We start from the raw sequence: 6,000 nt of genomic DNA, 5'->3' as shown, positions 1-6,000 counted from the left end.
AATTCAAAAAACATTTTCATGATAATACTAAGATATTTTAATTTCTAATATGTCAATATTAATAAATATATTAATTCAATAATTTTCATGAATGTAAAGTGGTCCTGAGACCAAAATAAATTGAGAATTGCTTCTCTGTGTAGCCAATCTGTTGACAATTGTGGTTCTTCCTTGAAAACATCTCTTGGGGTGGCTAGGTGGCGTAGTGGATAAAATACCAGCCCTGGAGTCAGGAGTACCTAGGTTCAAATCTGGTCTCAGACACTTAATAATTACTTAGCTGTGTGGCCTTGGGAAAGCCACTTAACCCCGTTTGCCTTACAAAAACAAAAAAGTTGAAAACATCTCTCCTATATATCCTCTATTCTCCATTCACATTGCCACATAATCACATAATCCAAACCCTCAACCCCTCTCACTTGAATTTTTGCAATAGCTTTCTTCTTCATTTCTTCCAATTCCAGTCAATCCATCCTCCACTCAACTATCAAGGTGGTTTTTTAAAAAGGTAAATCTGATCTTGTCATCCTCCCCTCCACCATATACATACAAAAGCTCCAAGAACAGTATTAAGTTCTCTGTTTCATATTTAAAGCTCATTAAGTTGTTGTTTAATCATTTCAGTTATACCTGATTCTTTGTGGTCCCATTTGGGGTTTTCTTGGTAAAGATACTGGAGTGGTTTGTCATTTCCTTCTCTGATCTATTATACAGATGAGGAAACAAGGCAGAAAGGGTTAAGTGACTTGCCCAAGACCAGTCAAAAGTAAGTGTCTGAGTTCAGATTTGAACTCAGATTGATTGAATCTTCCTGACTCCTGTCCTCCAAAGCTATTCAGAATTGACCCTTGATTAATCTCTTACTTGACTTCACAAAAACTAATGATGTTTGTTCTTTGTTCTTGAAGAAGACATGACATCAGGGAGGTGATCCCATGACAAGCACATGAATTGGATTTGAGGGGGGCTGAGGAGGAAGCTAACCAACCCAGATTGATTTCCTTGATTGAAGGTTTGCCATTTGATCTAAAATGATGTTGATTGCTTTGTATGGCACAACAATAGTGAATGCCTAATATGTTCACTGCATTCCAATAACCTGCCAAACCCGAGTCTTTTTTCTTCTTTTGACTGGGTGGAGGTGTTGGGTGCGGGGATGATAGGATGAGAGTGGCTGTCATATTCTGACATTTCCTGGCATCATTTATAATTAGCAGCATTAAAGGGTTGAAACTGAATTGCAAGTATTGCTTTCTAGTCTCCACACAGGTAGGTGTTACCCCAAACATTTTTGGGATTACCAGACCCACTTGTTTTAAAGAGAGGATAGGGCAGTTTATAGTTTGAGATACTCCCCATTGATCTGCCCCACCAAAAGCTCCCAGTTAAAGTCAGGGTCGAATTCCAAAGATCTCATAATGAAAAATGCTACCTGCCTCCAGAGAGAAGATTGATGAACTCTGAATGTTGGTTAAAACATACATTTAAAAAAAAAACAACTTATTTTTATTGTCTTATTTTGTTAGTGTTTTTTTTGCAGCATGCCTAATATAGAAATATATTTTACAGGATTTCACATGCATAATCAATATTAAGTTGTTTGCCTTCTTAAAAATGGAGGAAGAGCAGGAGAGAGGGAGAGAATTTGGAATTCAAAAATTTTTTAAATTATTGTTAAATTTTTTTTACATATTAACTGAGAAATATTTAATGAAATAAATAAAAATAATTTAAAAATAAAATCAAATAAGTTTTGAATGTATGGAAAGGAGAAACAACTAATGCTTAAAAAGAACAATTTATATTTGTTGTAAAACACATACATTAAGGAGCGGCTAGGTGGTGCAGTGGATAAAGCCTTGGAGTCAGGAGGACCTGAGTTCAAATGTGACTGCAGATGCTTAATAATTACCTAGCTGTGTGACCTTAGGCAAGCCACTTAACCCCATTGCCTTGCAAAAAACCTAAAAAAAAAACCAAACCAACAAAAAAACCCCACATACATTAGCTCATCAAAACCTTTACAGCAACCCTCCAAAGTAGGTAACAACAATAATAATTATAAACTAATACCTAACTAGCATTAATAGAGTTTTTTAAAGTTTATATAGCACTTTGCATTTGATATCTCATTTAGTCTTCACAACAATCTTCTGAGGGAGGTGCTATTATTAATCTCCATTTTTATAGATGAGGAAACTGAGACACAGAAGTAGAATGACTTCTCCAAGGTCACATAGCCAGTCAGATGGAGACATGCTGACTCCAATGCAGCCCTCTATCCAGTGAAGTACTTAAATGCTACCAGTGCATATTATACCTGAAGCAGAGAACTTAATCGATTTATCTGGGGTCTCAGAATGTGGCAGAGTCAGGAGTCAACCCTTTGAGACTCTCAAGGTTCATTGTTCTTTTTGCTACTCCACATTTCTCTTGAGAAAATGAAGAAATAAATTCAGAATTCTATCTGAAATGCCATTTATATTTTCTTTTTAGTCTAGTCAACTGATCAAATATTATCTTAAGACCAAAATGGGGGAAAGAGAGAAAATCTACCTCTTTTGACTTAGTGTCAAGCCTCCCAGAGTGTGACTGGCTCACTTACAGATATTTACATGCCATTATAATCCTTGGAGATCTTCTAGTTCAAACCTATCATTTTATAGATAAAGACACACAAGACCTGAGAGGGGATGATTTTATCTCTAGTGACAAAGTTAGTCTCTGATTCCAAATCAGCACTTACCCCACCCTTTCATGCCAAATCTCAAGTGAAGATAAAAATCAACATACATTTTCCAATTCTTACTAGCCAGGCTAAATGACCTGTACCTATAACCCTAATGATGTGAAAGACCAAAGCTGAAGGATTGAGCTATTGAGCTCTTAATTCTGTTTGATGGGTATTTCTGTTTGTGATTTTGGTGGCTGGATAACAAAAACTTATATTTGTCTAGCACCTTTAGGTTTAAAAAGTATTTCCTTCATGATATTCAGGGATTTTTAGTATTAATGCTGTTACTTTACAGAAGGGGAAACTGAGATCCAAAATGACGTGTCCAGACACACACCCCACTAGTATCTGAGCTAAGAGCCAAACCAAGGGCTTCCTACTCTAAGATCTGTTCTCTTTTTGCCATCTCTCCACTAATAATTTGTATTTATATGACACTTTTCAATTTATAAACTGCTGACTTTCCATGTAACAACAAAGTTAATAGTCTACATAATATTACTCCCATTTTACAGATTAAGAACTTGAGGCCTAGGGGGTGGCTAGGTGGCACAATGGATAGAGCACCGGCCCTGGAGTCAGGAGCACCTGAATTCAAATCCGGCCTCAGACACTTAATAATTACCTAGCTGTGTGGCCTTGGGTAGGGCACTTAGCCCCATTTGCCTTGCAAAAAAAAAAGAACTTGAGGCCTAAACAAGGCAAGTGACTTGGCCAAGATCACATAGTTGGGCATGAGTCAGAGTGGAGATTGGAATCTAGGCTTCCTGACTCCCACACCAGGGCTCTCACTGCCTCACCATGCTGCATCTAGCCAGGGTCAGGGAATGGAAATTCCCAATATTGCCTAAGAAGGAAGGGAACTGAAGGAGCAAAGTAAGAGGTTGGACCTGGGGCAAGTTATCGCTCTCTAAATGTTTTGATGTGACAACTATACAGGACCAGGAAATGAAATGAGACACTTATAGACACTATAGCCTTTTAAATTAAGAAACTTACTGAACAGTAACATTAAGAAAGATATTTGGCAAAGATGAAAAGTTAACTCAATATGCTCAGTTAAGTAAGCTTCAATATCAGACTATCAAACCTGAGGTGTATCAGGAAGACAATAATTTGAACCTAAATTATCTGGTCTAATGACATTTTTATCGCCTGTTTGGGACATTTTTATTACCTGTTTAAGGGGAAAATTAGCCTAGACTACTTGACAGGGAAGGGTGGCTTAGTGAATAGAGAACCTGGGTCTTGAGTCAAGATAGACCTATGTTCAAATTCAGCCTCAGACACTTACTAGCTGTGTGAGACCCTGGGCAGGTCACTTAACTCTGTTTGCCTCAGTTTTGGGGGGATTTTTTGCAAGGAAATGAGGTTAAGTGACTTGCCCAAAATCACATAGCTAGGTAATTATTAAGCATCTGAGATCAAATTTGAACTCAGGTCCTCCTGACTTCAGGGGTGGTGCTCTATCCACTGGCCACCTAGCAGACTCTGCCTCAGTTTTCTCATTTGTAAAATAAACTAGAAAAGAAAATGGCAAACCACTTCAGTATCTTTGCAAAAAAAAATCCCAAATTGGGCCATGAAGAGTTGGACAGGACTGAAATGACTAAACAAAAACACTTGTCAGAGAACTGACCAGCATTTGTAAAACTAGCCTATATGGAGAAGATGTTATTGCTATCACAAATGCCAATCACCATTGAATAATTTTTGGAGAAAAAATGGAAGACAAGTCATGGAGCATTTATTAAAATCCTACTATGTGCCAGAGACAGTGATTAAGCACATGGAAAGGCAAAGGCAAAAACAATTCTTATCCTTAAGGAGCTCCCAATCCAATGGTCATGGAAAGATGTAAATAATTACTTTGTTGTTTTTTTTTCCTTCATTCTCCAAGAAGACCATGATATCAGGGAGGTGATACTATGGCAAGCACATGAGATGGATTTAAGTGAGGGGGGGGCTAAGTCATTAGCCTCACTTTCTCCTACAGAGCCATCTGAGTCCAGTGGCCAGATATGGATCAGGATGACTTGATTTGGCCCTGGATGCAAGGCAATCAGGAATAAGTGACTTATCCAAGGACACACAGAACTGGTAAGTGTGTCAAAGGCTGAATGTGAACTCAGGTCCCCCTGACTTCAGGGCCAGTACTCTACCCACTGCACCATCTAGCTACTCCAAATAATTACCTAGAAATAAGATAGAAATAGGACAACTTGGAGACAATCTCAAAAGGAGGAACCAGGAAAGATTTTTTTTTTGCAAAAGATGGGATTTTAGTTAAAATTTGAAGAAAGCCAGAAAGAAGAAAAGAGGAGGGAGAGGCTCTAGGCATGGGTGATAACCCATGGAAATGCAGTCAGATAGAATATCTTGTGTGATAACAGCAAGCAACAAGGAGGGCAATATCACTGGATTACAAATCACATGAAGGGGAATAAATATAGGAAGACTCATTAAGTAGGAAGATACCAGATTATTATTTTTTTATTCAATTCAGGTTAAGTGACTTGTCCAGGGTCAAATAGTAGTAAATATGTGCAGTCAAATTTGAACTCAAATCCTTCTTATTTCAGGACTGGTTTTCTATCCACTGTGCTATCCAGCTCAGGAAAGACTTTCAAAGTCAAAAAGATTTTATATTTGATCCTGAAGGTCATAGGAGAACGCTGATGGGAGTTTGTTGAAGTGGGTATGGGTGCCTTTAAGAAGAGCATTTTGAAAGCTGTTTAGAGAATGTATTAGAACAGAGAAAGACAAAAGCAGCCGAACCTTAATTCTTTGATTTCACACTACTACCTGCCTCAAGAGTCTTTCCCCATCTCTTGACTTTGTATAGCAAAGTTAAAAATATTTTCTTGTGGTCTCTCTGTTGTTCAGTCATGTCTGTTCCTTCATGACCCCATCTTGGGTTTTCTTGGCAAAGATACTGGAATTGTTTGCCATTTCCTTCTCCAACTCATTTTAGAGGAGGAATCTGAGGTAAATAAGATTAAATGCCTTGTCCAGAGTCACAAGCTAGAGAATATCTGAGACCAGATTTTAAGCCAGTTCTTCTTGACTCTAGGCAACTCTTTCCATTTTGTTACCTTCCCCCAACTAAATTTTTTTCTTAGAAAGTAAATTTGAGAGTGCCTCTTGTTTCCTACTTGTTTCCTAAGATACTGTACTTGCAGGACTAAGAAGATTCTGAGTTTCCAACCCCTCAGATAAAATTGTGAAGCTGGTCTAGTTTCCTTTTTGATGAAATGAGAATGATC

This window comes from Macrotis lagotis, chromosome 4, assembly GCF_037893015.1.
Source record: "Macrotis lagotis isolate mMagLag1 chromosome 4, bilby.v1.9.chrom.fasta, whole genome shotgun sequence".
Classification (NCBI taxonomy): domain Eukaryota; kingdom Metazoa; phylum Chordata; class Mammalia; order Peramelemorphia; family Peramelidae; genus Macrotis; species Macrotis lagotis.
Note: the sequence above shows the minus strand (reverse complement) of the source record.